We start from the raw sequence: 20,317 nt of genomic DNA, 5'->3' as shown, positions 1-20,317 counted from the left end.
CGGAGGTATGTAAAGCACCATGGAGAAATGGTTGAATGTGCCCAGGGATTGCTCCTCTGCAAAACATAAACTTTTGATTTACTGTCTTCTTCTGGCATGCAAAAGGACATGTTTTAGCACCTTTCCCTGCAGGCTGTGGTAGAGCTGTGTGTACTTCTGATGTTCGCTCCAGAAAAATGCACATGGCAGAAGCAGAACTGATTAGGAAATGCATTATTTGGCTCAGTGGAAAATCCTCCCAAAATAAAGAAAAATATCATTTGTGTTTCATCTGGAAGAGGCAGAAACACAAACCCAGCAAACTGGAAGGTTCAGTGGGTTTTGTTTCTGGATGAGCAAAGCTCCAAAGCAGAACAGTTCAGTTATTTTATTTATTTATTAGCTTTAAATGGAATTGAATTTCACTTTCACAGTTTTTGGGTCGGCTTTGATTGGTTTGCTTGGATTATGAAGATTTTGAGACATTTTTGAATGAATTGCTGTTTGAACTCAATAAAAAGAAAAGCTGGGCTTGAACAGCTATAAGCAAGAAGTTTAAATATTTCTGATTGCTTTCAGCTACATTTAGGGTTGAGATTTTGTATGTCAAAACACAGTATAACCGGGGCATGAGTTCAGTTGGGTTTTATTGATTATAACTAAAAACCTTTTGAAGCATTTTCCTTAGCTTCAATAAAAATGTATGTATTCCTTCTTTCCAGAGTCTTCTTTTTTTGGGGGGGTGTTCATATAGAGAATAAAGAACATTTACCAAATTCAGTCTTCTGATTGCAGGCCTGCAAGTCTGAAAAGCCTTGGCTGTAACAAGATGCAGTGGGAAAACCACAGAATGGGCAAAAGATGCTACATTTTACATTGTTGCAGGCAAAAAACAACACACAAACTAAAATAACTGACCAAAAATGCAACAGGGCCTTTGTTATTAAACTATTTATTTCCATCTCCCATGGAAAATGTTATTAAAAATATGAGAGTTATAGCTCTCTATCACAAATACTAAGAAAACAGGGAAGTCTCCAATAGATTTTTTTTACATGCATGTTTCTATCATCACCCCTTCCAGATGTTTCTTCTACTCATCTGTTTGAGTAAATCACAGCATCATAGCTGGGTCCACTGTGTCCTGGCCTCGAGGTTGTAAATGAGGTACACAAAAGAACAGAGGTTTTGCTCTTTGTTCTGCACACCTTTATGTTCTGTTTGGAATAAATTACAAATTTTTTTCTTTGAGGACAACCTAAAATCTTTCATTTTCTATGAGATGACAGCATCTTTGAGCCTTAGCTTTCCTGCCTTTTGCCTGTCCTTGGGTTTCATCCCCAAATCCTAAGTGATGTGAGTTAACATTTTCACATCTGATGAAGCCTGGACACTGTGGCTATGGTGGTGATGCCCAGAGAATTGCTGTCACCATCTCTATTTTCCTCAGACATTCAAGGCTGTGGGCAAAATTCAGGGGTTGTTTGTAATCACGGAAAACTCTCTGTTCTCCTTTCCTCTGATGTCCAGATACCTCCTGTGAATTACAAAATGGATGCACCATTTTCATCCTCAGCTGAACCTCTGGATCAAATCAAGTCACAGAGTCATAGAATCACAGAATCATTTGGGTTGGATATCTCTTTCCCCCACTCTCATTTTCTTTCCTCTGTTTCAATGCTGTAGTCCAAATGCCTTACATGGCCATTTCTGAGAAAAAAAGAGAAGTATTTGGGGAGAAACATTCAGGTCTGGTCCAGTTTGGACTCTGGGTTACTAATGAACTTTTACTTTTACTTTTTTTCTTTCTTCTTCTCCACCCTATTCTAATCCTCTCAGATGAGTCCTGATCTCATCAGGATCTCTGTATGCGCTTAATGTGCTTATCTTTGCTCCATTGACTAGAAGAGGGTTGCTTGGTAAATAAAGCCAAGCAAATGGTCACGTCTTCAAAAGATATCAGGACTTCAGATGGAAAGGTGTCTTGGCCAAGGCTCCTGTCTTCGTCTGTCAGCACAATAACACCCTAACTTGGACCGTCTTTTACAACACTGTTGGAGGAGGAGGATGTCCTTAAGGCTTGGGAAAGCCTAGCTCAATTCTCAATTGTCCTGAGACTTTGTAGAGGCCACTGCACCTCTAGGGACCTCAGTTTCCCATCTGCTAAAATAAGGGTAATAAAGCCCCATAGGTGCAAATGGTAAATCATTGACTGTGATGTGTTCTCCGTGTAGCCTGATATGACATGGCGCAAGCCAAGGGGACATTCATCCCAACATCCAGCTTGCAGACAAGGGAGAGAGAGATCTGATCATAGTGACAGAGATTAAGCCACTGATTAAAACAATCCTGAATGGACTTGTAGAGAGGTCTATCATCAGTGGCTTGAGTTTAGTGCCCTCCCTGTGAAACACGGAGGGCTGATGGCTCAACAGTGCCGCTGTGGCGATAAGAGGATAACGTCGACCAGAGGAGTTATCAGGGTTGGGGACAATGCAAGGACATGAGCAAACAGTGGGCAGCAGCATCGCAAGAAAGCCTTTGGGAGTTGGTGGGGTGAGGCTATCTTGCAAGGCAGACCCTGGGAGATGCTTTCTTCTCCCAGTGGTGATGGGGGGGAATTGGCAACCGTGGCAACTTTAAGTCAAGGAAGACTGAGGGTACAATGTGATGGTGCTTGGGAGAAAGTGCTGGAAAATCAGTGTGCAAAACAGATGTGCCCCTGCCCAGGGCAGGGGCCTTGGAATTAGATTATCTTTGAGGTGTCTTCCAACCCAAACCATTCTATGATTCTCTGATTCTATGTCTTGGACTCTCACCAAGTGCATTGAAATCATCAGTTCTCAGCCCAACTTTGTGCAAGTTTGGGTTGAAGAAGGCTGTTGGAAAACAGACTCTGTGTTATCTCTGTGTCTGTAGCTTCCTTTTTAAAACTGAAACTGTGTGAGCATGCTGGCTGCATGTTTGCCCAGATAGCATTTACATTTACTGATTAGTTCAAGCCCCGTTTGGCAGAGGGCTGGAGATCTGTAGGTAAGAGTAGGAATAGGTACCAGCTATCAGACTCTGGCTAGAATCAATGCTGAGCTGATTGCATGTCTAAGCTATGGGCAGGCTGCAAGACTGGCTAAAAGTGAAGTAAATGTGGTCTGTGGAAAAATCACATTACTTTATTCCCCACCCTACCCCAAACAAAAGGCTTCAAGCTTTCCCATGAAGAGAAATGTGCTCTCACAAGGTAGTGTTTTGAGACAACCAATTTGCACCCATTTCCACTGGGTCTATAATTAAAATAAGATCCCAGAGCTGCGAGCTGTCAGCCAGCCACTGTGAAGTTCACACATTTAAATGTTCTCATCAAAGGAAAACTAAGGTCCAGAAACTTGGCAGTAATTAGATCACCGAAGTGCAAGCTCCTGTGATTAGATCAGGAGTGCTCTGCCAGGATTATACTAAATCAAAAGAAATAATCAGACGGCTAGAAAAGGGAGCAGCTCTTCATTTAAACTTCATTAATTTCCTGTCCACTTGGCACAGCCCGTGAATTCTGCACTTAAAAAGGTGGAGGTTACTTCTAGTGAGCACAGGCTATTGCTGCAGCAAGAAAAACCTGTTATAATCCACACAATGTGAAGAAGCAAAGTCTGGGTTCTGGCTGTCCTCAGTATGATTTGCCTAAAGAAAATACATAGGTGCCTGCCGTATTTTCTGTTTGGGTTGTAAAGGTGCTGCTCTGCCTTACAGGTCTCCTGAGTCAGCTGAGGTCCTTCATACCTAGCCAAACAGTGGCATCCCCCAAGGGTGGGAGGAAGGAGACAAAGGCATTGACAATGGCTGGTTGGACAGGCCTGTGGGATGAGCTAGAAGAAATGCAAAGAAGTGACTGTATTATTTTTATAGAAAAATCTAAGGTTGCTCAGGAAAGTTTCAGAGGTCTCCAGCTTATGCTCTGCTAGATGGGGGGCTCCCAGCTCTCACCCTGATGCTCAGGAGGATATTTGTCTTGAGGCAAAGCTTAGAAAGAACCTAACTAACAAATACTGGGCATCCACAGGCTTTGCCCTGAATAGCTGTTGCTGAGGTAATGCTGATGATCATTTGTTTACAACTTCACTTAGACCAAGACATGATGTTTCACTGGTGGTGTTACTTCTTGGGGATCTGGACAGCAATAATGCAAGCCAACCACTCTGTGCTACCTATCTGTGAAAGCCATACTGCCCAAACCTCTGTGAGGCTTGGCTTTGTGCTGAATTTATAGCTAGGTTATGTTATCCAAATGAGTAGTGCCATACATTTGCACAGAACGACTTGAGTGAGTGAAGTTTGGTGGGGTCAAGGCCATTGTTGGGAAGGTATCACCAGGTGGAGCTGTCTTTTGGCAGTGTGTGAGCAAGTGCTCCTTCTTGGAAGACCATGACAGTGGAAGACCATTGTACCAAGCTTTGTGTGTCTCAGAGGCAGTGTTTGGAGCTTGGGTGGCAAACCACATTTGGGTGGCATTGGCCAAGATGCATACCATCTGATTCACCATAACTTTAAATAGGTCTAAGCCCTGATGAGTACATTGTGGCAGGTAGGTGAGGGGATGCTCACCTATGAACATCTGAAAGAGCTGACATCTAAACCTGCCAGAGTAGGAAAGACCAGAAATGTTCTGGGCTGCAGATCTACTCTATGTGGTGTGACTTCATCAGAAGGATACTGTGGTTTTAGCCAGAGTTTTTCATGACAGCAGCTGCACACACTTTCTACTATGAGGAAGCTGTTTGGTTTGGGTTTTAACAGAAAATCCCCTAAAATCCCATCAATTTTGGTTTGAAAGCAAAAAGCAAGGGAGTTGCTGTCAGCAGAAGGTTCATTCATCTTAAAAGAAAAAAAAGACATTCCAGCCAAATTAAATAATAAAAGAGGCGATAAAACCCACCTGCTTTTAACTCCAGGTTTCTGTTTCTTTTTAAATCAGATCAGTGTATTAAAGATACTCAGATTGAGATTTTTTTGTGGAATTATTGGGCCAGATCTGTATCTGTTCCACATGGGGAGAGGCATGTCATTCTAATCACCTTCATTTTATGATGCTGTACAGCTTTTTCACTGGCTGAGGAAGCCCCTTCCACCCTGCAGCATCCCTGATGAAGACACAGGAGAGGAAATTAAGGCAGGAGACTTTCCCAAATTTCCCCATGATGCAAGGGAGAGGCCTGGGAAGACAAGCAGAACTCTGTGCTTCTTAGTTGCTCTGGGCATGAGATCATGCTTCAAATCAAGATCTTTTGTCTTCCTCAGAGGTGGATCTGCCCATTTTCACTGCCCGAGATGTTTTGTTCTCCTGGTCTACAAGTCAACACTGGCTGTGCAAAAAGGTGAAAAAAGGAGGAAGGAGCAGTAACAAACACCTTGGCATCCAGCACCATCTCAGCCCCCACCATGTCCCATAGTAGATATCCAACCACAGCCATCTCCCACCTATGGCAATAACTATTTTGACATTTCTCTATAGGCAGAAAATCAAAGTGGCATAACTGCCATAGACCTAAATGCATGCTGACTTGTCCGTTTCTGGAAAACCTTGGAATTAACACCTCCTCCTGAGACCTAGTGTTGGGCATCCATACTGCCTTTGACATTGAGGCTGCTGCAAGTCCCAGCTGAAGGAGCAGGGCCCTTGGAAGGGCATCTGGATCTTGAGAGAAAGGACCCCTTTTGCCAGTGGGTTTTTTTTTGCTTAATGTTCTCAGAGAGAGGGAGACACTGCAAGGAGGAGGGCTGCAAGAACCCCGAGTTAAGGATACACCTAAGGAACCTGCATGTGAGCAAAACAGACAGTAGCTAATTTGGTTTCAAGGGCTGTAATCGCTCCTGTCCCTAGCATTGTGTTGTTAATTGAGGGAACAGACATGTCACACAATGACAATGCCAACCTGATAAACCTGTCCTGAGCGAGAAGTGCAGCTCTTGGCAGAGCTAACTCAGCTGCAAAGTCTGGGACACACAGACAAGAAGTGTGGAAAAGGCTTATGGTACCTTGAGACAAGGGAGGACTTGGAGGAAGCCTGCAGAAAGGTATGTGAATAACCCTGGTACAAGACATTAATGAAAAATCCAGCTATAAAAGAGGTTTATTAGTCAAGGGCTATCCTAATTTTGCACGTGTATTGCTCTCATCATGGCATAAAGAGAATCAGATGGAAGTAGGAGCCTCTGTTGTGTTTTGTGCTGGACAAAAATACCCTGCTCCCCCAAAACTGGCAACCTCTATAACCAAAATAGAGACTTTGCTGAAGGGAAAGAAAGAGGTGAAATTAGAGGAAGGACTTGCCCAGAGGCAGCAGTAAGTAGTGATGGAGTCAGAGAGGGAGCTGAGGTCTCTTGGTTCATGCTGATTGCACCAACTTGTTTCAGGAGCCAGAAACAGTAAATAACGAACAGGGTTGGTGCTTTTTATTCCTTCCCCTTTCATGACACCCTTGGAGGCTTACACATGTGAAGGAATATGGACCTTTTAATGGAAAAAGGATGGTCCCTGCTCCACAGGGGTCATAGAGCAACTTCACTGGGATCTGCAGGAGATATTGGGAGACCCTTCCCTAAAAAGGAAAAGTATTAAAATCAGGATATCCATCAAAGTGACCTATTTTGTGGCTTTCCCATTGCTGTTCCTCCTGTATGGTTGAGAATGACAGGCTGTTTTTAACAAACCTTCTTGGCATCTGATGCAAGCCCAGGGGAACGGTGGGAAGGCGAGCTGTAAAATGGTATGCCCTGGCTGTCTCTCAGCTCCCTGCCTTTCCCCTTGGAGCTAGATAACAGGAACAGCAGATAAGGGGAAAAGCGGCTCTTTAATTCAGTCAGAATTTCACTTAGTGTGAAGAAAAATGCCTAGTGAGAGAATTAGACTGAGCCAGGAAATAACCTCTTAAACCTCAGCTCTCCCTTGCTAAAAGTATATTTAGCATTTTATACATGTACATATCTCTATGTCTGTCTTTCTCCACACCACCGTAAAATCTCTGTCTTCTAACAGTGTGGTGGCTAAGCAATTCTTTTAAACTCATAAAAACAAGTGAATACAACAAGCTGCCTTTTCAACTATGAGGGCTGAAGCATTTTTCCAGGTCTCTCCAGTGTCAAATATTCCCAGCCTCTGCAGGCACCATCATCCCTGCTTTCCAAGCAGATACCTCCACAGAGAAAGGCTTTGACCAAGCATGGCCAAGATGTTATTTTAGGTAGAGCATGATCTGAGTGGGGGCTTAAGCAAGGCTTGTATGGAGCAGAAGCTTTTGGGAATACTGAGGAGGGATCAGGCTTTGAGTCTTACTCTTTTTGAAGGCATGGATCCCACTTCTGGGAAGAAGGCTATATCTACCCTACTGTTCCTCTTGTTTATCCAGCCCTGAGTGTTTGCTGGCAGGAAGCAATGTTCCTCCTATCTGGGCAGGGACATGGGATTAGCATGTGGGATATCACTGTGGTTTGGGGAGATCTTCAGTGAGCATCCCCAAAGCAAATACTCTGCTTTTCATGGCAAAGTATTGCTGCACCTTCACTGCAGTCGGGTTGGTTCACACCGAGAGGACAACTTGGCCTAATAAAAAACTTGTGGGTGTTCCTGTATCTCCCCAGCAAGGAGCTGGCAAATCACTGATTCGCCTTCTGGTCTGGGAGGGAGGTACATCCAAACATCCCTTCACAGCCCTTGTATCTGCCCACACCTCTGCAGATACAGGGGGTTTGGTGGGGCCCTGGCTTACAACAGGGAGATCAAAAATGTGGTATCCTGATATTAAAACAGGATGGAAGCAAAATAGACCATCTTGCTGCTAATGGCAACTTCCACACTGCTTTTCCACTTCAGGTTCCTGAGCTCAGCTCTCCTAAAGATGGCAGGCAGAGAGAGCAAACAGTGAGCAGCCTCTGTGGTATCCCTGGGGTTAGTGATTTACATTTCATATTCTCAGTTCTTCTGCCCTCAGAGGCTTCAGGTGGGACATTCAGGCTGTTTGCTGTCTTGCCTTCTTTCTTTTCTCTTTTCCTAGTTATGATTGTTCTGGAAGATCAGATGCTCTTGTTTTTGTTAGAAGTTAGTTCCAGTTGTCTCCTGGAACACTGCCATCTAATTAAAGGTGGTATGGTCCAAGGCAGGCACTATGGTCCCTCTTCTGAGAACCCCTTCTTCATAGCAGTCATCAAATACTTTACTAGGCTCCTTTTCTGGTTTGTTTTTAGGTTGCAGATTTATCAGGCTTTCAGAGTTCTGGTGCCCTCAACATAAAAAGGACATGGAACTGTTGGAACAAGTCCAGAGAAGGGCTACAAGGATGATCAGGGGACTGGAGCACCTCCTGTATGAAGACAGGCTGAGAAAGTTGGGGCTGTTCAGCCTGGAGAAGAGAAGGCTGCGTGGAGACCTCATAGCAGCCTTCCAGTATCTGAGGGGGGGCTATAGGGATGCTGGGGAGGGACTCTTCATTAGGGACTGTAGTGACAGGACAAGGGGTAACGGGTTAAAACTTAAACAGGGGAATTTGAGGTTAGATATAAGGAAGAAATTCTTTCCTGTTAAGGTGGTGAGGCACTGGAATGGGTTGCCCAAGGAAGTTGTGAATGCTCCATCCCTGGCATTGTTCAAGGCCAGGCTGGACAGAGCCTTGGGTGACATGGTTTAGTGTGAGGCATCCCTGTCCACGGCAGGGGGTTGGAACTGGGTGATCTTAAAGTCCTCTCCAACTGTACCTACTCTATGATTCTATGACTCTGTGTCTCAGTATCTCTATCACCTAGTGCAAACAAGTCTTGGTATACTGAGGATCAGAGATTCCTGCTATCCTCTGAAGTACTTTTTTATACTATAAGCATTAAATGCTGCTCACTGACAGAAATAATTATGTCAGCAAGGTAAGGATGTGGCAGTACGTCTTTGCTAGATCATGGAATCTCAATCAATCTGTGGCCAAAGATTATGCTGACCCTGAAGTGGGGACTTTGGGTTTAGCTGTGTATTTGGCTTCTGTAATTTTTTCCCATCACTGTCTGAATGCACATTGACTTTCAGCATCCACAGCATCCTGGGGCCACCTCCACTAGGCTGAAGAGAAAAGACACTTCCAGGCAGCTTGTTGCAACACCTGGGGGCCAATGCAAAACCAAGAAACATTCTCTCTGCACCTAGCAAGGAAAGGTAAAGTCAAGCTTGCCTGTGATGCTGAGATAGCAGTTCAGTATCTAAACAGGTAACACCCAATTACAACAGAACTGTGTTGACTTACACTTTCCCTTATCAGGAGAATCAGGTATTCATGTAAATCACAAAAGAGTTTGATGGATGCCAGTTCACAGGGAGCCCCACACCAAGGAACCAGAGCCTAGTTAAACAAAACGTATGTTGTTCTTATCTTTAAGCTGTGGCTATTGCTATGAAATAAAAAACTATAAAAGAAAGTGCCTTATCATGGGGGTTATAGTTCTTTAATATTCTCCAGGGGCTGATCTTGCGCTGGAATCAGGCCCTTGGGACCACTTTCTGAACCCCACGGAAGTCATTTTCTTGCAGACAGATGATCTTTCCTTATCATTTGCTGTCTTGGCAATAAAAAAGTCTCTTTCTTGAGATGCCTGTTTAGACTGAGCCTGGTGGAAAAGAAAAGGAAAAGGGTCTGCTAAATTGGTCTTAATTCCGATGCTTGCCTAAGAGTAAATAATGAGGTCCAGGGACCATAATCTTCATTAGACCCTCCTGGGCCTGGAAGTGTGGCATGGACAGCACATGTGGTAAGTAGTCTTCAGACAGCCATGCTGGAGGCTAGCTCAGAGCCCAGCCTGAATGCTGTGGCTAATCAGACTCCCTTATCACATTTACTGGGAGATGGGTGATGCCAATAAAACCAAGTCAGGCTGAGTGCACTTAGTGGAGCCAAAAAGCTAATTGTTAATAGATGCCTAAAGCTTGTGGCTCAGGAAAGCCAGCTGGCCCCCTCTGCTCTCCTCCCTGGGTCCTGGTGGGACCTCAGATTTGGGTTATTCATAGATTTCCTTTGGGGCACTGCAGATTCCCATCCCCACCAGAATGATGGGCAGAACACCCACATTTTACTGGTATTTATCCATATTATGGTCTGTACAGGTGCTCTATTTGAGATCAAGAGGTTATGCACATGACAGTGGTTCAGCCACGTAGAGTCTCCACGGGTGACAGTAAACCCAAGCTGGTGCTTTGCACTAGGGTTATGCTGATTTTGTCAAACGAGGGAAACTGAAATGTATAATTTCTGACAGCGATGGGCTGTGTTTATACCCCCTTCCTCCAAACGGAAAATAGTGGCTGTTAGGAGATACCTGTGGCAAAAAAAATGAGACCAAAGTGAGCTTGCAGTGATTTTCCCCTGGTACACTCCCCCTACCTCTAGAAAACTGCAGGTGATGGCTGTCCAGAACCAGAACTGATATTATTGTGTTTAAATCCTTATTTTTTTTTTTTCCCCTTAAGAAACACCTGTGTATCTGAAACCTTGTCTGCTTCTTCTACAACCCATAGTTTAACAGGGATGTTACACCTCACAGCAGTGCCCACCTTCTGTAGGACAGAGTCCCAGCTTGGAGATCTTGCAGTTTAAATGAATGTATGTCTTTTTGTAACATGGTAATTCAAGCTAGCTAGCTCTGTTGATCCATACATTGTTTAATAGATCCTTAAAACCCAGCACCGAAGCTGGATGTGAGTGGTAGGTAGGGTTTTCTGTCTGTGTGCTCTCCCTGCAGACACAGACTCCACTGAACACCTCCCACATCTCTGCAGCAATGAATTCCCCCTCCAGCTCCGGAGGGAGCCTCCAACACTGGGTCCTTTGTCCAGCAACTTTGAAGGTCTTTCTTTGCGGCTGTGTGAGTCTTAGCAAGCAAAACACCTCAGGGTAAGGCTGTGTCCCTCCGTGACTCGTATCCAGCAGAGGTGGGAGAGCCTTTCCTGGTCCAGCTAGTGCTTATTTCAATGGAGGTGCCATGGTGTTTGCAGAGAGCAGAGATCTCCATTTCCCCAAGCAGACTTGAGTGTCTGACATGGTTATATGTTAAGAGCTGTGATTCTGAGAGGCAATCACTTTGCACTTCTCACTAGCCACCTTCTCCTTGCCTTGCTGATGCCCTCCAAGGCTGCCATAATTTCTGAACCTCTAACCCTAGTGAAGCCCCTTTATTACAGGGATCACAACAAGCAAGTGGTGGAGACTTTAAAGTGGTTCTTTGAGACAAATAGCAGGGCTATTTGGTCTATCAGGGCTATATGGTGTCCTTCAGATACACCATACAAGGAAGACAGGTGGTCTCTGCAGAGGCTTTACAGAATGATTTCCCATCTCTAAGACCCTTATTTGTTGGAGTGGATGCCACCATTTGAACCTCCCTCCCATTTCACTCCATCACTAGATCTGAAATCCGGTACCCAGGTGCAGAGACCTGGTGAGCTCAAGACATCAATCTGCATAAAGGGGACCAGGAAAGCAGCTGGTGGAGGTGTGTGCTGTGAGTGTACAAGCATCCACATGGGAGGGGGCTCTGCTCCAGGTGTGCAAATACAGCTCATCCCTGGCATATTGGAACACAGCTGAGCAGGGACCTGCTGCCTTTATCTCTTGACCTCTTGCTCCCCCGCCCTGAGGATCCAAATGCTGTAGGTGCAAGTACATCCCAGCAAGCCTGGATGGGCCCCACATTACAGGGAATGAGAGTCCTTGAGGAATCCCCTGGATCTCTACTTAGGAGCACTGTGGTGGGATGCTACTTCCCAAGAAACATATTTTCACCCAACCCCACAGAAGTAGTCTTCTGGATGCATTTACACCCACTGCAGAGATGCCAGCACATCTGCATCATCTGGCACATCTGCCTGGCAGGATCTGCAACGGGCAGCTTTCAAAGCTACTGCTTACAGAGGCTAAGCTGCCTTTATTGCAGGTCACACACCCTCTCAAACAGCAGTGGATTTAAATGCCATAAAACCCATGGTCTAACACACCCTGGGAGTTTCCCACCACCCCCTATGTGTCACGAAAGCATCCCTCATTGTGCTGGCTGAGGGGATCTCTCTAGGGATCCTTTGCCAGTGGTACTCCATGTGTCATTCAGCAGCCAAGCAAACCACAGCACCCCACAGCCCCATCTCTCTGCCTCTCTGCTGTTCACACATCACTTCTGTGGCTGCCTTGCTTTATTTTTCTGGCAACGGAGGAAAAAATAGCTTGTGTGAAAATTATTTATTTTGTATTAATGGCTCAGAGTCAAAGCCTCAGCAGACACTTGGAATAAACAGGATCACTCCAAATACAGTTGTTTGAAATCAGAGCTGTGCTCTGACCCTGGAGTTTCTAACCAAAGCCAGGAAAACTGTGTATATAGAATCCCTTATTATTTTTCCCCCTATTACTCCACAGTACAACAGGCCTTGCTTGTAGCCAGAGGACTTTGACCAGGATGATTAAGCCAACATTTCATTTAGCCGGTCATATGCATGGTTGTATAGGTGGTTAAAGCATAAAATAATCACCCCTATCTGACTAATAACCCCCTTTATGCTTCCGATCCAGTTAGTATTCAAGCACATCTCACTTCTCCTCAGCCATTCCTCTCCTTTCATTTCCCCTCTCAAAAATATGTATTTTAAGTGTGGGCAGCTGTCAGGTGAAGAACTGTATTTTGGGAGAAATGTTCTGGATTTGTTGTCTTGGGGGAAACCAGCACTTTTGTTTTCACACTTACCTTCCTCTTTGTTTTGTTTTCTTTCACTTCTTGTCCAGCACAGTCAGTTTTCCAGACAGATAAAAGGAAGAAAAAGGGGAAATAAAACAACGAGTGAGTCAATGTCTTTATCTGTGTTCAGCATGGTTTTCCTCCCTTCTCCTTTTTTCCACCAAATAATAGAAATATTCCCAGCTGAGAATTAGGGCACCTCAGCTCATTTCAGCTATTGTGCAATACTGAGCACATCTGTTAATGAATGCAGCTCTTCAACTGTGGTTAGCCCTTGCTCCTGATGGATTAATTAAGGATCAAAAAGGAAGAAGATTCTAAGCAGGGCTTAATACAGACCTTGAGAAACCCAGCTTTGAGTCTACAGGCTCCTTTACTGACTCTGAAGCATTCGTGTAGCTAATTTTTGTCTCATTTCTTTGTGAAATGGGCATTGCAGACGAGACGCCCGGGGCTAAGTGCATGGGGACCCTTGCACTGTCTTGCACCACAATGGTGCAGGCAAAGCAGAGACAACGAGGCAGGGATGCTCCGGGAGCAGCTCTGACAAAGGTACCCCAACTTTTCTCCCTTTGAAAAGCTTCATTATTCCACCTCTGGGCCATGATGGAAAAGCTTTCATGGGGCAAGCGCTGGCTTTGCCTGTCACCCCCCTCCAACCTTGCAGCATGCCTGACAAAGGCAGCTCCTGCGGGGTGGGCAGCCAGGCTGCTGAACCTTCGCACTTGCTACAGCTCTTGGAAAGTCTCAGCTAGAGGCTTTTCCGATCCCAGCCGGCTGCTATAATCACACATTGTTCCTGGTCACTCCTTGTCATTTAGCAGCACTTGGAAAATGTCAAATGTGGGAGTCCGGCAGCCTTAGGTTAGAGTAAAAACTCCCAAACATATTTGGAAGGCTGCCAGCACTTTGCAGACCCTCTGCAAACTCAGATAAGGGGCGACCTTGCTGCCTGCGGGCTAGGCCAGGACTTTATAAACCCTCCATGTGCTTGGGTTGAGCTTTCTCAATATTGTGATCATCCCGTCCCCTTCCAACATCGCTTGGTGCAAAGGGCTGGCGATGGTGACCTTTGCTGAGACATCTGGTGCTCAAGGGGGAAGAACCTGTTGGAGATGTTGACATCCAGAGCCAGTGGGGACAGGACCCCCCCAATGCACAGGGAGGCAGAGGGTGCTTGGGTCTGGATCTGTGAGCAAACCCAGTGCCTGGTTTTGTTTGAGCTGGAGGTTACAGCCGTTGTCCCAAAAGCTCCTTTGGGTTTGCAGCAAATGATGGTCCTCAAAGCGCAGTTGGGGAAGGTTGGTGAATGCTGCTTGGCAAGGAGGGGGAGGAAGGGTTGAGTTTGGGGCTTCATTCTGAACCGTAACGAAATCTAAACATTTTGAAATTCTTCCCTAAATGACAAATAATGTCAAATACTGAGATAGCACTGGGCTGGATTTGAGCTGCGAGGCACCTTCTTATATTCCTAACTTCTGATAAAAAGGATGGAACAGAGTCAGGAAAACTTTCCTCTCCTTCCCCTCATTATTTTTCTTTTCCTTTTTTTTTTTTTTTTTCCTTAAAAACACCCTCACCCTCAGTGAAAGCAGCAACATCTGAAATGTTCCAGTTTGGACGGGAGAGCCTTTTGCAGCAGGAAATGTTTCCCTCTGGATTTTCCTGGCCAACTCTGTCCGACTGCATGTCCCAGACCCACTGAAGGTTCAGCTTGGGCACTGCAGCTCAGCTCAGGGATGGGCAAAGACAGCGCCCCCCGCAAAGCAATCAGCTTTTGGGGAGCTTGTGCCACTGTGCATGCATCATTGAGAAAACTGGAATCCCCGTTAATTAACATGGTTAACTAGCTCACAGGCAGCACAGTAGCTCTATTAATGATGGAAGTGCATTCTTAGGACAGTGTTGTTAGTCTGCTTTTTTCCCTCTCTTCTTTGCTTTAAACTCAAGGCTTTCTGCTAAAACCTCTGTGGGTCAGTTAACCAATATTTACACATTTTTGGTCCATGAATAATTTACAAGTCTTTTCCCCCTATGTATTTTTCCCTATATCCTTACCCTTAAGTGGCTGAATTATTTCTCACCCATCCATCCATACATCATCTAGTGAATTCAGGCTCTTTTGGACCCTGTTTGCATCTTGTTGGCAGATCGTACATTTTTACTTTACTTGTAAACATATTTATTTTCTCTCTGGGTCAAATAAGTCATGTGAAAATGTCAGTGCATGAATTACCTGAGACCTGTTTACCCTCTGCATCCCACCAGGGCCCCTCTGAGCTTCCCGATGTACAGCTGGTCACCTGAAACCCCACAAAAGGGTTGGGTTAAAGCAGGATAAATGGCCAGAAGAACCTTGTGTCCAATGTGGATTCTTTTTTGCTTTCACCTTCATAAGAGAGTCATGAGCTGTTTTCCTGGACAAATAAATTCTCAGTTCCCACACCTAAGCCATCTTTTGGGGCTTCTCAGCAAGTTGGGCTATCCCTGATTGTCCTTACCCCCTCTCAGCAAATAAGAGGTTTATTGTTTGGCTTGTAAATTTGGAGGAAAATCCTGCTATTATTATGTTTTTTAGCTTCCTGTTCCTTTCTCCAGGAGCTGATGGCTCCGTGTCTCAGCCCTTTCTGGGCAAAGTGCATGGGGATAATAACCCACAGCCTATCATGACACGGAAACAACCTCTGCCTGCATTTCCTTTGGGAAAAGCAAAGAAAAGACCCATATCCTCTATCACCAGATCCCCAGATGTTTTCATCCTGAGGGGGAGATGATGCAGATGAAGCACTCAAATAGCCCAAGTCTGGGGTTTTAATTCCCTTGGACAGGACGGTAAAACCAATCCCTCATTTGGGCAGGCATGGAGGGTCTCCAAAGGGAAGAAGAGACCATCTCTAGCCAGACTCCACAGCAAACACCTGCTCTTCCCCCTGTACAGATCAGCCTGCCTTAGCCCCCTTTCGTTCTTTCTCCCTGCTCTTTTCTTCACCCCCCCTTCTCCGGGGCCATCGGTGGAGCATTCAGCAGTTAATATCCTTCTGTCTCCAATTGTGCTTTAAGAGGTGTAACGTTTGATAAGCCCCATTTAACTTGGCTGTACTACATTGTTTAAATAATTCAAATACAGATTGGCTCTTTAGAAGGATTTCTGCTCTATTGACCCTGCTGGTCATGAGTTACCAGGAAGTCAGGGAGGGGCTTCTAGGGCTGAAAGCCTGAAAAAAAATCAATTCCAGGTCTTTAGTGCCCAAATCACACCCCATTATTCCCAGGTAATTGCAGACCTGCTTTGCTGTTAACTCTTTGGGAACAATACAGCCTTTTCAGGGAAGAGGGAAAGCAAGAAGTGTTTTATTCTCTGTTGGGGTGCTAACCTGCATGGACAGTGTCATGTGCTTATTGTCAGGGCTTGGATGAATAGTAATAGAGGTAGAAGTGTCAAATTGCTTGTTTCCCCCCCCCCCCCTTCTCTTTCTTGATACCTGGTTTCCTGGTGGTTGGTTGGACTGCAGAATTTGTAATGCAATTTTCAGTTCATATGTCTCTCTCTGTGTACTGATCCACCAGGATTAAGGAGTGGGGTCCTGTAATATGGTTATTCCTTATTAGCACTTGTCTTTCATGTTGGGGCCCCACTGGATCCTTTTACTTTCAGCGATGCACAGACATGTGGAAAGTCCTATGCAATAGGTTATGGAAGAGCAAGAAGAAAGATTATATCAGTCTCTTGGGGTGGCCTTGTAGGATTAGGTCAATGTAGCCAAATGGTTGGTCTTGAGCACATGATGTCCACAATGCACATATTTCATCAGGGGTTTATTCTGGGGCAGCCCTGCTCCGGTCACATAGACAAGAAAGACTCGTTATCACTTGTAGTGCATCTTTTGGGTTAGTTTAATTCAAAAGGAATCCAGGTTTTTAGGCACAGTTGGATGTAACAGGGAATTTCTCAAGGCTCTAAACAGAGACTAGAGTGTGGTGATGCTTCAGAAATGAACTGTTTCAATCCCAAAAGATGTGCTTGGTTCTTTGACAGCTAGAAGAACCCAAAACTTTGCGTGTCTAAAAGTGAAGGCTAATAACGTCTTTTGTCTCCTTCACTGTCCTTAACAGGTGAAAGGCACCTTTGTCTTGTGATACCCTAGGAGCCAAGCCTATTAGTTTTCATTAATTAGACTAGGAAGAAAGATGCAGATAAAAATAACCCAAATCCCACCTCTGGGGTGATGCCTTCTGTCTTCATTAGAGCCCCTTCTTCAGCTCATGATTCTCCTTCTTGACATGACATAAACAGGAGCCAGGGCTAAAGACTTAAACACAGAATCATAGAGTACCAGGTTGTAAAGGACCTCGAGGGTCATCTGGTCCAACCTTTCTTGGTAAAGATGTCATGTCTTTCTAAAACATGACGTGCAAAAACCTGTCCTTCCTCCTTCCTGGTGTGCGAAGGATGAAAGCCACCCCCCCATCATACCCCCTGATCCGGCCTGTGACAAAAGCCACAGCCTCACCCTGTCACCCAACCTGGCTGGGGGAGGAGATGCCATCCTGATGGTGATGTGGAATTGACCACAGTTCTTGAGGCTGCTCAGTCCCCACCCCTTTTACAAATGGGCACCTTATCGCTGGGCACTGTTTATCCAGGAACAGGGGACAGGACAGGGAGGAGCTGCATCAGCCTCCACACTCGGTCATGACAGCAGAGGGCCAGGTTGGATGGGGATTGGAGCAACTTAGCCTAGCAGAAGGTGTCCCTGCCCACGGCACGGGGTTGGAATTGGATGGACTTTAAGGTCCCTTCCAACACAAAACAGTCTGTGATTCATCCTATGATCCAAGATGCTCAGAGTCCATCTGTAAGCTGGGTGTTATCGTCTCACCTGTGAGCTCTTGGGAGACCTTCCAAGAGCCTCACTCCTCTGTAGGAGCACAGCTAACTCATACTGTGCGACACTGGAGCATCCCTGGTGCCTTTTTGAATGGTCTTTTGGTGTCTGTCTATGTTTGATTGACTTGTTAATCCAACCTGTGCATTGCATGGAGTTGGCAAGGATGAGGTGAAATAACCAGTGAAGCTTGTCTATCCTGGCCAGCTTGCAACCTTTAATTCAGCAGGTGATGTTTACCTGGTGTCCCTGTCATGAGGATCTTCCAGAGGATGATACGAGGATGATACAGGAGCCTAACTTTGGAGTGCACGAAGTTGGGGTAAATCCTGCTGGCTGTAGGCTGCAGCAAAGCCATTTACCTGTGATGCTTTGTGTCTCCAGATGAAAGCTGGGGAGAAAGAATGTGTCTGATTACCTCTGTGCTGTTCAGAGCAGAGATCATCCCATTATGGAGTTGTACAGCAGCAGAGGAACAGTAGTAGCTTGGGGAAGCTACAACCACCACGGTGTGAGTGCAAACAGTGCCTGGAATTTGAAACAGGGTGAAGGGGAAAAAAAATCTGTGATAATTTTTCAAGGCAAATGATTGGGACTTTCAAGGCATTTCAAGGTGGTCAGATGCTTAGCTCCCACTGAAAAGGGATGTCTTCAGATGCAGGTACCAAAATCAGCTCTCTAAGCATTCTGAAGGGCATTGAGGATATTACTCTAGAAAAGCCCTGGATACAGAGCAAGGGTTGGTATCTTAACTGAAGTTCACAGGAGACTTACCCCTATCTCCAGTTGCTCTAAAGAGGCTCCTGGGACCCTGACTTTAGACAAAGCAGAGCTATGCTCACCTCCTCCCCACTCCCTGATCAGCAAAGGGTTAAAGGGTGGGGGAGCACTTTGATTAATAGATGTCGTGTGAACATGCACATTTGCCTGTGACTGCATTCCTGGGGCTTTCGGCTGGGTGATAAGCTGTGACCAAAGTCCTCTGGCTCTGGGCAAGGAGAGCAAACAGGGCCCCAATGGAGCAGTTATTAATTCCAGCCTTGTGTCTCCCAGGGCTGTCTCTCAGCAACGGGGCTCCCGGGAGGCCTTTCACACACCAATCGATACAGCTTGCTTCGCCCCTTGGTCTATCCATCCTCATCCCGCACTTTTGCATGCTCAATCCAGTCTCCTTCAGTGCCAGAACTTCCAGTCCTGGGACCCTTTCCCATTGGCAGCAGGGGAAGGACAGGATGATATTCCCACTGGAGTGAAGGAAGCAACCCCCAAACCTAAACTGCTGTTGTAGCTGTCCCAGCCCACCACGTCCACCGTGGTCTTGATGGAAGGAATGTGTTGGACTAAAAAAGGGGAATTCAGCAGCAGTGTCTCCAAAGAGCATGTGTGTCCTTCTGCACCCATCAAAATACAAACACACCTGATTCAGAATTTATTTGGCTGCAAAATTTCCTCTTCCCTCAGGGTAATTTCAAATTGATTCAAGTCACAAGTTGTCTTTTTGACTCCAAACTTTGACATAAAGATATCGATTGAAAATGAAACTCCTTTCCCTCCTTGAAAAGCAAAACAAACTCAAACAACCTGGACCTTTCAACTTGCCTTCAGATAGGACAACGGCATACTTGCAAACCAGCTTTTGTGAAGGTGTGTTTTTAGTAGCAATGATTCTATGATTGCTGCATAGAGGATTTTTATATTTGATGCTCCAAGGGCTGGAGCAGCTCTGCTATGGAGACAGGCTGAGAGAGATGGGCTTGTTCAGCCTGGAGAAGAGAAGGCTCTGGGGAGACCTTAGAGCAGCATCCAGTGCCTAAAGGGGCCAACTAGAAAACCAGAGAAGGACTTTTGACAAGGGCCTGTAGGGACAGGACAAGGGGGAATGGCTTTAACCTGACAGAGGGGAGACTGAGATGAGATCTCGGGCAGAAGTTCTTCCCTGTGAGGGTGCTGAGGCCCTGGCACAGAGTGCCCAGAGAAGCTGTGGCTGCCCCATCCCTGGCAGTGTTCAAGGCCAGGTTGGATGGGGCTTGGAGCAACCTGCTCTAGTGGAAGGTGTCCCTGCCTGTGGCAGGGGGTTGGAACTGGATGAGATTTAAGGTCCCTTCCAACCCAAACCATTCTCTGATTTCTGCTATCTCTGATTTGGAATACCAGAGCAAAATGTGGATTTCTGGTTGTTGGTGTTTCCCTTAACCCCACAACTGCTCTCAGGAGACTGTCAGCAGCAATGCCCACACTGGGAAGCGTCTCCTTCAGGAAAATCAGTTTCTTGAAAAGGGCCAAAACATTCAATAATGGCTTTGTGTAAAATGTGACTCCATCTCCGGGCAGGAGAATGTATTTGGTGTTTGTATGACAACAGGATGTTTTTAAGGCATGCCAAACTGATCACTGCCAAAATGAAGTCAGCTTTTTAAGTCATCCTGTTTTCCATAAAGAAGGCAATTGCAGATTTCATAATGAATAATATGAACATCTTCTACCATTACAGACCATTGTAACTTAGCTTTAACATTTGGTCATAAGCAGGAAGCCACAAACTGTCTTGCAGGTGAGTGGGGGACTCGAGTCAGTTGGTTTCTTCATCCCCCAGCTAAGATAGAAAAAAGCAAGAAAGATGAGAAAACAATAGTATTGTGAAGAGCTTTGGGATAGGAGACCAAATGCAAGGTGCTGTTTTCTAGGAAGTTGTGTGTTCCCTTGCAATT

The 20,317-nt window shown here is 45.5% G+C and overlaps 1 protein-coding gene and 1 long non-coding RNA gene across 2 annotated transcripts in view; one reads left to right on the top strand and one right to left on the bottom strand.

Annotated features, from left to right (window-relative positions):
* FDFT1 (farnesyl-diphosphate farnesyltransferase 1) overlaps positions 1-20,317 on the bottom strand; it is a 133,826-nt gene that overhangs the window by 57,666 nt on the left and 55,843 nt on the right. The window lies entirely within an intron of this gene.
* Positions 5,935-18,529, top strand: LOC130609111 (uncharacterized). The gene is made up of 2 exons (XR_008974718.1): positions 5,935-6,045; positions 17,994-18,529. It is a non-coding gene; the product is annotated as an uncharacterized LOC130609111 (long non-coding RNA).

Source organism: Pezoporus wallicus, unplaced genomic scaffold (assembly GCF_028554395.1).
Source record: "Pezoporus wallicus isolate ANWC-B61680 ecotype Strahan unplaced genomic scaffold, APGP_CSIRO_Pwel_v1 contig_6464, whole genome shotgun sequence".
In the NCBI taxonomy this organism is placed as follows: Eukaryota; Metazoa; Chordata; class Aves; order Psittaciformes; family Psittacidae; genus Pezoporus; species Pezoporus wallicus.
Note: the sequence above shows the minus strand (reverse complement) of the source record. Positions and strands in the feature narration are given on the sequence as shown.